Here is a 10,518-nt window from a genome sequence, read left to right on the forward strand (position 1 = left end):
AAGTCAGCCTATTCTTGCAATTGATAACCAAAGCCTTGTCTTCAAATCATCATCCCATCCAGAATGTTTGCAGAATGGGAAACTAACCATAGAGAGAGTGATGGGGGCTGGGATATAGAGGAGATTATGGTGGTTGCTCTGTGGGTAGAGTGTTTGGCTTGGAGTCAGGAAGACATGATTTCAAAGTCCACCTCAGACAATTTTTAATTGTGTGACTGTGATAAAGTCACTCAGTCTTAGCTTACTTAATATTATAATGGAGGTAATAATGGCAACTAACTCCCAAAGTTGTTTTGAAGATTAAGTAAAGTAACATGCAAATTACTCTAAAACCTTTAAAGTACATTATAAATGCTATGTACTATTATTATTATTTTTATTATTTTATTATTATTATTATTATCATAAAAAATAGTCATGAGAATGTGGTGACTGGATATTGATAGAGGACCTGAGTAAATGAACTCAGGTGCAATTGGAGTGAGTTAGGGGATAACAAACAGTGAATCAGAATGAGAATGAAAAGAGAAATGGATCATAGGATAATATTCATTGCTTCATCACCTCCCCCTGTGTATTTGTTTTTTTTTTGTTTGTTTGTTTGCTTTTCCCCCACAAAGAAAGATATGAGTACTGATAGAATTAACCTATCAGGAATTAACAAAACAACACTATGCCATCTTATCCAAATGCCTCATTTTACCTAAGAGGAAAGTTAGGTATAGAAAAGCTAAGTGGATCCCCCAAGGCCATACAGGTGTCAGAGGTTAAGAGGTTGGACTGATCCTGTGGCCTGTGACTCCAAATCCATTATTCTTTGAGCAATACTACACTTTGGCTACCATATAGTCATTACCTCATAATTATATCCCATTGATTGTTCACCCTTCCTTAAGGACTAAAACAAAGAAGGCCAAAGCAAGAATAAAAGCTCCAAAGCTTATAAAAATCATTGGGCATCACTCACCTTTCTTCATCTTTCTTACCTGGAACCTGAAGACCTCTTAATGTTTTTATAACTGAGCATTCTGAAGTTTTGAGGAGGTTTCTGCAAATGCAGCATTTACAACCTAGGTTTGATTTTACTTGTTCCTTCTGGAAGATCCAGCATGCCATGAACAGCAGTGGAGACAGTGATCCTAGAAGCAGGTATTCACAACTTGAGGTGGAAAATATATCACAAAGGTCACATACCTTAAATTGACCTTGCTAGTTATTACCTTAAAAAAGTCATTTGTCTTCAGATACAATCGATTCAATAAATATTTATTAAGGTCTCCTCATGTTCTAGCACCATGCTAAGTACTGTCACATCTGAATGAGTCTGTTGTAACATGAGCTAAAACCATACTGTGATTTAATGGTATGAGATCTCCCAGTAGATTCAGTTTTGCTACATGCTAGCATGATCTTAGAAAGTCAAGTGACTTAGTGCCTTAGTTCCAGAGGAAATTCTCTAAGAGCATAAATTCCAGAAAAGTTTGTGATCTGTACTGCAGCAGACAATCTCCTCAAAAATATTCACTATTCCAATAAAAGAAAATAGAAAAAATAAGTTTAAACAAAATCCATAACCATTATTTTAACAAATGGGAAATTGATGATATTCCTTGGATTACCATCCCATTATGCTTCTTTCCTGATACTAGATAAGGTACTTACCTTTGACAGAAGAAATGGGATGTTCTTATAATTTCATAAAGAAAAGAACATTTTTCCTTTTTCTGTTACAATAAAGGTCAGAGCTCTATACTCTCTGACCTGTGCTCTGATCCTCAGTGATCACTTAAAGGACAAAGCCTTTCTTTATCACACAGATACTTATATAAATTTCACTAAAGTCAAGAAACTGAGAGAACTGACTCAGTCACCAGGGAAATAAGAAGTGGTCCTCTATGGAATGGTTGGAGCCTTTAGCTCATTTGATTTTGGTCAGTTTAGGAACAAACTTCCCTAGCCAATTAGTCCCCGTTTGCCTATATGCCAGGCTTTTGCTGAATTAGCAAGTTAGTAAATTGTATAGTCAAAGTACTTTTTCTGCCCTCCATGAAAGTTACAAATAACTTCATTGATGATATCATAGCTGAGATATTTGTCTAGTTTATGAAATGTCCTGAAAGGTCACTTTTGAATAATCCAAAGATGTTTAGAGGTAAATGTCATAGAACTTTAAGCAATTTAATCAATGTTTAAAAATGTTTATTAGGGGCAGCTATGTGGCACAGTAGGTGGAGCTATGGCTTTGGAGTCAGGAGGACCTGAGTTCAAATCCAACCTCAGACACTTGACACTTACCAGCTGTGTGACCCTGGGAAAGTAATTTCAGCCAGATTACCTCACCAAAAAAAAGCTAATAATAATAATAATTTTCCTTTATATTATTGTGTTAATATGTAATTGTCTACCTTCTATTTTACTCTTCATGGGTTCATATAAATCATAATGAAATTCTCTGAAATGATAATATTTGTCATTTCTTTCAGTATAACAATATTCTATCATATTCATACACAGTAATTTGTTCCCTTATTCCCCAAGTGAAAAAATACCTACTATGTTTCAGTTTAATTGATACAACCATATTACTATCAATATTTTGGTACATACAATTACCTTGAGATCATTCAGCAATTTGACTGAAAGTGATTTTACTGGTGTGTGATTAAGGAAGAAAAATGTGGTTTGGAATTGCTCGTACAATAAGATACACTCATAAAGAGAGAAGTGAAGGTAGCTTTAATTAAGATTATAATACAGGTATAGAAAAGCTTGATTTAAAGCAACATACAATTAGCAACATGACTATAGTTAGGCTAAGAATACAAAGGACAGCAATAATATAAGAAAACATCACCAATTTGGGGAGGCATCAACACCTGAAGTTCAAGCTGGGGATTCCCGGGGTACAGCTTTCAGGGTGCCATTTGGGAAAGTCCCAGGCAGGGCAGCCTCTCCATGGGTGAGAATCCAAAGATGGCTTTCCCAATTAGGATTTAAGGAGGACCTCTAATAAAGAAGGTCCCATGCCAGAGGTGTCCATGATTCTAGTAGATGTTTTCACTCTGTCCAGCAACTGGCCAAGTTCCTGGAGCAAGCAAAACATCTTAGAATATTAATTAACTTCATGGGTTCCATTGACCTGGCCAGGGTTTCAGAGCACAAATATAGTTTCTTTTGTAAATCTATGTTTTTATGTATTTGATGCATATGAAATATTATTCAGTGAAAGGTTTTATCTCAGACACTTGAAAAGAGTTTCCATATGTTTTACCAGATGACCAAAAGGGTCCATCATATGCCTGCCTCTCTCTCTGTCTCCATCTCTTTTTCTGTCTCTCTGTCTCTCTATCTTTCTGTGTTTCTGCTTCTGTCTCTGTCTCTCTGTCTCTGTCTGTCTATCTCTGTCTCTCAACTTCTTACCAATTAATTTGAAAGACATTTATTTTCAGTGCCCCATTAAAATAAATTTATTTAACTCACCCTTACCTTACTGCATTCCCCATCTAATCTAAAATCTTATTCATTATTAGATTATGAGACCAAATTATTTTGAATGAACAAACCTTTTCCTCATTCTTTCTGTGGCTTACATACAGGACAAAAAATTCACATGACATTCCCATTCTAAATAACTATGCTCTCTTCCTAATCTTTCAGAGAAGCTAAGAAATGAGGAAAGATTAACAACAGAAACAAAAATAAAAACAAAATTCATCTCTTGTTTTGAGTCTTAGAAGGTGGTAGTGATGAGGTCTAGAAGTTTAGTGGTGCTGGAACCCTGAGATTGTGATGCAGGTCCTGCCTGAATGAATTCAACCCAAATGTTCTTCCAGCCAGAGAAAAAGCTTATTAGAGATAAATCATATAGGCCAAACAATTAAGGAATCTGAACATTAGTAACACCCATAGGGAGAGTGGGCATGAGAGGGTCTCAGCCTTTTGGGCATGAGAAAGTCTCAGCTTTTGAATGGGGCCAGGGTGGATCTTATATACATTAAAGTAACTTTGGGTGGCCAGAGGAGGGGGGAATGTTGGGAAAAAGGTCTAGCTGAAAATTCTGATTGGAAAGTCTAAGAGATTGAATAGACAATGGGAATAGATAATGAAGGGAACTGGAAGGAAGAAGTTTGAAAGACATCTTAATAAGATCAAAAGGTAGTGTTAGGGATTTCAAAGGGAGAAAAGGGGAGTCAAGAAGGAACCAGAAACCAGAGTAAAAAAAAGTTTAAGGGTTTTCTGGAGCCTTAAACAAATGGGTGCCAAATTCCCTTTGGCGAAAGGGGCAAAGGTCTCGGCTTCTGAAACTGAATGATGGGCCCATACTGCATCATTCCCACCTCAAACAAATGGGACCCAAATTCTTTTGGAGCAAGGGGCGAAGTTCTCGGCTTTTGAAACTGCTTCCTGCTCGCAAGGGGGTTAGAGCTGTACCTGCCTTTTTGGGTCCTGTTCCAAAGAGTCAGACTTCAGAACCCGGCTGATGCCAGGTTCAGTGTGCTAGAGATAGGTATACAGTATGACCAGTCATCTGGAAACTGATGGCTTCGACCCTAGAAGAAAGGAATCTTTCAAGAATATTTAGTAAACATGGACCAAACAAACACAAGAGAAATATAATCAGTAGGGGAATAAGAATAGGCGCCAGTATAGAAAGAAGCCAGGACTGCCACGAAAAAGATGATTTTGAAGCACTGAGGTTATTTTGAATTTCTTGCATCCAACTAGCCTTTTCCAAAATATGTTCAGTGAGGAGCTCTACCTTCCCAGAGTTGTTGATGTATATGCAACAATATGTGTTTGCTAAAGCACATATTCCCCCACTGGATGCAAGCAAGTAATTTAGGGCTTTTCTATGAAGAACTATTTTTACTAAGGAATCTAGAGATTGCTGGATTTCCTAAAGTCCATAAGCTGTCTCATTTACCAACTGGTGAATAGTCTCTATAAGGTTCAAGAGAATATGTTCATGTTGTAGGTTCTACCAGGGCATAAGATAGTGTGCTCCCTTTTTAAGAGACCAGAGAACATTTCCCCAAAATCCCTGTTTTTCCCTTAAATTAGAGACTGTGGGCTGTGTGGCATTGAAAATGGAGAATGGGGGTGCTAAAAATCTGAGGGTGCACACCCCCAAAGTGTTTGTAGGGTGTCAAACATTAGGTGACCAAGACAGAAGTTCTGGGATCTTGCCATGTGTTGGCACTTCATTTCACCTTTTCTCCAAAAATTTTTGTCACTAGTGGTGTCTGCACAGGTAGTGCAGGTCAAAATATTAACAGAAACTCTAACAAGCCCTCCCTCCACAGGGGTGTTAACTTGTCTAATGACCTTAGAGCTTGCCTCCCAAGTATGGGAATATTCCCCTGCAGAAAAGCAATGTGGAGATATGGAAAGAGTAGCCCATAGATAAGTGGCAAGCATAAATGAAGTGGCATAAACTTCTGAGAAAATCATATTGGGGAGCAGGGCTTTGTGGAGAGGAGAGTTGCTGAGTGGGTATGAGTGGTCTAACCAGTTTCCCAGTTTAACTGGGGAGTTATCTTCCCGCTTTCAGAGCCCAAGTGTAAATTTAGAGGATTCTTCAATTAGAATGACTGTAGCAGCCACTGCTCAGAAGCATGCAGGCCATCGAGCAGGTACAAAGTTTAACTGTTTTGAAAAACAATCCATCTGGCTAGGGTCAGGTCCTAAAGACTGGGTTAGGTGCATGGGGGTCAATTCAGATTTTAAAATCACAAAAACTTTAGCCTAGCCTGGGCCCCACTCTTGAGGGATTGAGTCAGGACCCAAAGGAGCATCATAAACAAGCTTAACAATAAAACTATTATTAGGGATCCAGAGCCTACAGAATCCAGCCATACCTAGAAAAGTTCTAAGTTGCTTCTTTGTGGCTTGGAAAGGGAGTTTGTGGCCCAGAAACTTTACAGACTGGCATGCTATCTGGACTTTGTTCAAAGAGACCCTATAGCCTCCAGTTCCCAAGAAATTGAGCACTCCTGAGGCAGAGGCCAAAGAAGCCTCCTGGGTGGGGCTACAAATGTGGCTATGGGAAAATACTTTAGGGTCTCCAAGGTCAACAATTGCTGAGGTGGCAAGAGTAGCTTGCCCAGGAGTTCCCTGATCCCAAATTATCTCCCACACTTCCAGGAGAACATGGGGAGGTCTGGCACAAAGAGGGAGAAGGGAGATGGGAGGCTTACCTAGGGAAAATTGGCTCCCCAACTTCACCGCCAGGTTCCTTCGCAATGAGGGGGCAGGGCAAGAGGAGAGCATAAAGGAGGAGTGTTTAAACAACAGATTGTCAATTATGCAGGGGAAGGGGTATGTCTGGAGACATCCCTTAGTTCACCTGTCATTGTCCATGACTGGAAGGGTCAAGGAGTGAATACAACCTGAGTAATGGGTTAAAGCAAAGAACATAGCCATGATAAAGTGGGTAACCTTACTTTCAGCCTCAGTTTCTGCCCAGAGCTTGGGGAGTGAGATGGAGAAAGTGGGAGTGTTGCCAGGACTCAGGCTCCCATGTCTTCCCCAGTCTTGAGAAGACTGGAGGACAGGGTCCTGGGGGATTGCTCGACCACTTCTCCTACCTCGGGAACAATCATTCTTCCAGTGTCCCTCCTGTTCACATCTTGGGCAAGGTCCTGGAGGTGTCTGTCTTGGGGGCTTCCTCCAAGGGGGTGCCCTGGAGGGGCACTCCTTGGACCAGTGACCCTCCTGGTGGCATTGAAAGCAGGTGTTCCCACTGCCCAAGTTGACAGGAATACCATTGGGTCTTTTCCTGACCATGGCAGCAGCCAGGAATTGATCCCAGTCTTTGTCTCTAGCCCTCTGCCTGCATTCTTTCTCCTCTGCTACAACTACGTTTCTGTTGTTATAGACTCCAAAGGCAATCTCCAATAACTGGGCCTGAGGTGTTTGGGGTCCCATTGCCAATTTCTGTATTTTTCTCCTAATGTCTGCGGAAGATTGGTTAATGAAATACATGCTAAGCATTGTTGCTCCTTCTGCAGAGTAAGGATCTAATTTGCACACTTTTTAATAGATTCTACTAGCCTATTTTGGAAAAGGCAGGGTTTTCCTTTTCTCCCTGAGTAATTCCGTCAACCTTCTGAAAGTTTACTTGCTTTCAAAATGCTGTTTTCAGGCCTTCTAACAGGCAAATTATCATGCAGTCTCTCTTTCCCCTATTCTTACTCTTCTGATAATCCCACCCTGGATCAGTAGCAGGAACAGCAGCTATTCCTGGGGGGTATTTTGTGGGGTCATTGCTAGCAAAACGATCCCCAAAGTTTTGGGCTTGTTCCCAGATTCTCTTCCTCTCCTCAGTGGTACAACAGGTGGAGAAGAGGACTTGCAAATCATCCCAAGAAAGTTCAAATTATAGGGACACATCCATGAAGCCCTCAGTAAATTTAGTAGGATCTTCAGAGTATTGACCTAGCCTTTTCTTAATCTGGTTGAGGTCTGAAATGGAGAATGGAACATGCCCCCTAAGTGTCCCATTAGGAGAGGCAGGTACTTCCCTTCAAGGAAAAAGACAAATGGGAGCCAAATTCCCTTTGCCCAAAGGGGCAAAAGTCTCGGCATCTGAAACTGAGTGATGGGCCCATACCACATCAGGAGTATTTCCCAGTGACACCCTATAATATCCTCTGATCTAAGTGATGTTTTCCTATTTCTATCTCATTTCATTATCTCATCCCTCAAAATATTAATTAATCTGTCTGTCTGTTTGTTTGCTTTTAACTACATTGTTTTAACCAGAGTTGATCTTTTTTATGATAACTGAATGCATTTGATTTTCTAATGTGTTTTTGTTGTTGTTGTTGTTGTTGTTGTTTATGTGTTTAAATAATGACCTCATAGTGCAGTGGGAGAGTTGGTTCAGAGTCGGTAAGAATACCAAGACCAGAGTCCTTCCAAGCAGGGCTTTATTGTAGTAAAAGCAAGTGGAACCAAGCAGCTCAGGATACTGGTTGTTTGAGTGAAAAGGGAATGGGAACTTGCTTATATCAGAGCTGAAGGGGGAATAACTTGTGGCAGTTGGCTATGGCATAATCTTTGTGATATGTAAGCAAAAAAAAAAAAAAAAAAAAGACTTGTGCCTGGACTGTACTGGGTCTTCCAGGTGGCTATCTTGAAATAGACATACTTTCACGCTTGAAAGTCCCTTAATTACCATATTCATAAGATATAAATGGGAACTTTGACATCACATAAGTTAATCTTGGGCATTGAGGAGTCTTATTGCACTTGTGTGGTTTTGGGAAAGCCCCTTGACCACAAGGTAGCTGGTGATAGGGTGGGCTGAGGGTCCCTAGACCACAAGGTTGCTACAGAGTGGTGAGGTTGCCTATTCAGTGTATGGGGGAAGTAGTTGTCTGTGCAGCATATGAGGGAAAGGGCTAAGAATATAGGGAAAAGGGTTTCCTAATCAACATGTAGGAAAAGGATAGGGCCTCACTGCTATGGGGGAAGAATAGGACTTTGCTGCGGTTATTCCAATAGCATGTCTTACTCACATATGGAGTCTTTTATGATTAAAATACTTCCCTTTTTGTGAAATCTATTTTTTGTTAATAGTTAAATTCTACATTACAGGATGTTATATGTATGTCCAAATCCACCTTTAAAAAACTTTTCTTAGAATAATATGTTGTAACTATTTAATTTCTTTTTTTTGATCAATCAGTATTTATTAATCACCTACTTATATATGGAACAGGTACAGGGGATACAAATGTAATCAGTAAAATGATGCTTACTTGAAAGGAGCAAGGAGGGTTTTACTTTAGAGAGGGGAGAAATAATTTCTAATTTCCCCTAAAGAAGAGAAGGGGTGGGGTGGGGTGGGGTGGGGTGGATTTTGCTATGCAGAGGAAGAGGTAGGAAACTGGAGTTGGAGCTACTTAAAAGTGGGGAGAAAGGAAGGCACTCTCTCCCTGCCCCCCCCAGTAGAGGGGTGGGGAATGAGAAATGTGGTGGGGTTCTAGGTTTCCAAGTGGACAGATCAGGTTTGAGGGGGAAGAATCCAGATTGGGAAGCCAGGGTTTCAAGACAGTCAGGCTGTGTCAGGCAGGAAGCTGGGGTCCAGGGATCTCAGACCCAGAGTCCATCTTGGCTATGGTTTTGCATGTAGATGGGTTAGATTTCATGCCTGATGACGATTAACCCCAGAGAAGCAACAGCAGTGTCAAAGCCAAGAAGGGGAAACTGGACCCCAACTGAAGATGCCTGGGGTAGAGGCAAAAGCATAGTATTTAGCAACAGCTTCATTGGGGTTTCTCTGGGCTGGGTCAAACCACATCTGGATACATTTGCCACTGCCCCTGCCAAAAGAACTTGCATTGTAAGAGTGACTCCAAACGTTCTCACACAAAGAGGCTGGTGTTGGGAAGTAAAATGAGAAAGGGTGGCAGGCAGCCTCAACTGGGCACTTGTTAATCCCTGAAGTCCAATTCCAACCCTTGTGCCAGTTCTCTTTGCAGTTATTTGAGGTTCGTCAGTCTTCCCACCACTGGCTACAGTCCTCCTTGCACAGGGGAAAATTCAGGACCCATTCCCTCTGCCAACTTGAGAACACCGGCCAGAACCAGGAACCTAGGTTGGAGGAACAACCATAGAGACAAGTGTTCTGGATAAAGTGGCATTTGCAAGGCGGGGTCATCATTCCACAGTGGTTGTAGTTGAAGCAGTACAGGTGGGAGGCATCTTCATGGGCTGCAATACTTATGTTTGCTGCACAGCAGGCATTTTTCTTCTATGGGCTACATTGGCGATGAAGGTCACCTTCTGGACCAGGCTGTATCTTGTGGTGTTTAGCATCCATGCAGACAATGCAGATCATTTCCTCTCGGAAGCCCATGGGCCATGGCCAGGAGGCCCAGGAACAGCAACCCCCATCCTGGTTGAGCCATGGTCTATAGGCCCTGGAGCCCTGTCTCCTCTAGGTTCCCAGAGATCTATTTAATTTCTTATAAATGAATAGTAACCTCTTTTTCTTGGCTTGAGAAGTTTATTCTCTTTCTATCACTATAATATTTGTTTTTGTTTTTTTCATTTTCTTTTTTAAGTTGCATCTATGAAGTGTGAACCAAATGCTTCTTGGTAACTTAAAATTAGGATTTATCACCCTGAAATCAGGAGTACCTGAGTTCAAATCTGGCCTCAGACCAAACACTTGACACTTACTAGCTGGGTGACCCTGGGCAAGTCACTTAACCCCAATTGCCTAAAAAAAAAAAAATTAGGATTTATCTCTATCAGTGTTCTATACATTAACACGGTATGGCTTTGCCTTTTGCTGCCTATACTGCTAAACATATCTTTGGTGTAAATTATGAAAAAAAAGCCTTAAAAATATTTTTCCTCAACAAGACATATAATTCTTATATTATCTGTTTTGACTTTGTTTTGAGGTTGCGCAGAAAAGTCCAGATAATACATCTAATTTAACTTTTAAAAAATTCCTTAAATTATTTATTTTTCAACATTAATCACTGTTTTGCTCCACAATTT

At 40.6% G+C, this 10,518-nt stretch overlaps 1 pseudogene; it reads right to left on the reverse strand.

The window, feature by feature from the left end:
• Positions 1-9,167: 9,167 nt before the first annotated feature.
• On the reverse strand, positions 9,168-9,917 carry LOC114051788 (annotated as a pseudogene).
• Between the last annotated feature and the right edge of the window lie 601 nt (positions 9,918-10,518).

Source organism: Vombatus ursinus, unplaced genomic scaffold (assembly GCF_900497805.2).
Source record: "Vombatus ursinus unplaced genomic scaffold, bare-nosed wombat genome assembly UNPS02014806.1, whole genome shotgun sequence".
Lineage (NCBI taxonomy): Eukaryota > Metazoa > Chordata > Mammalia > Diprotodontia > Vombatidae > Vombatus > Vombatus ursinus.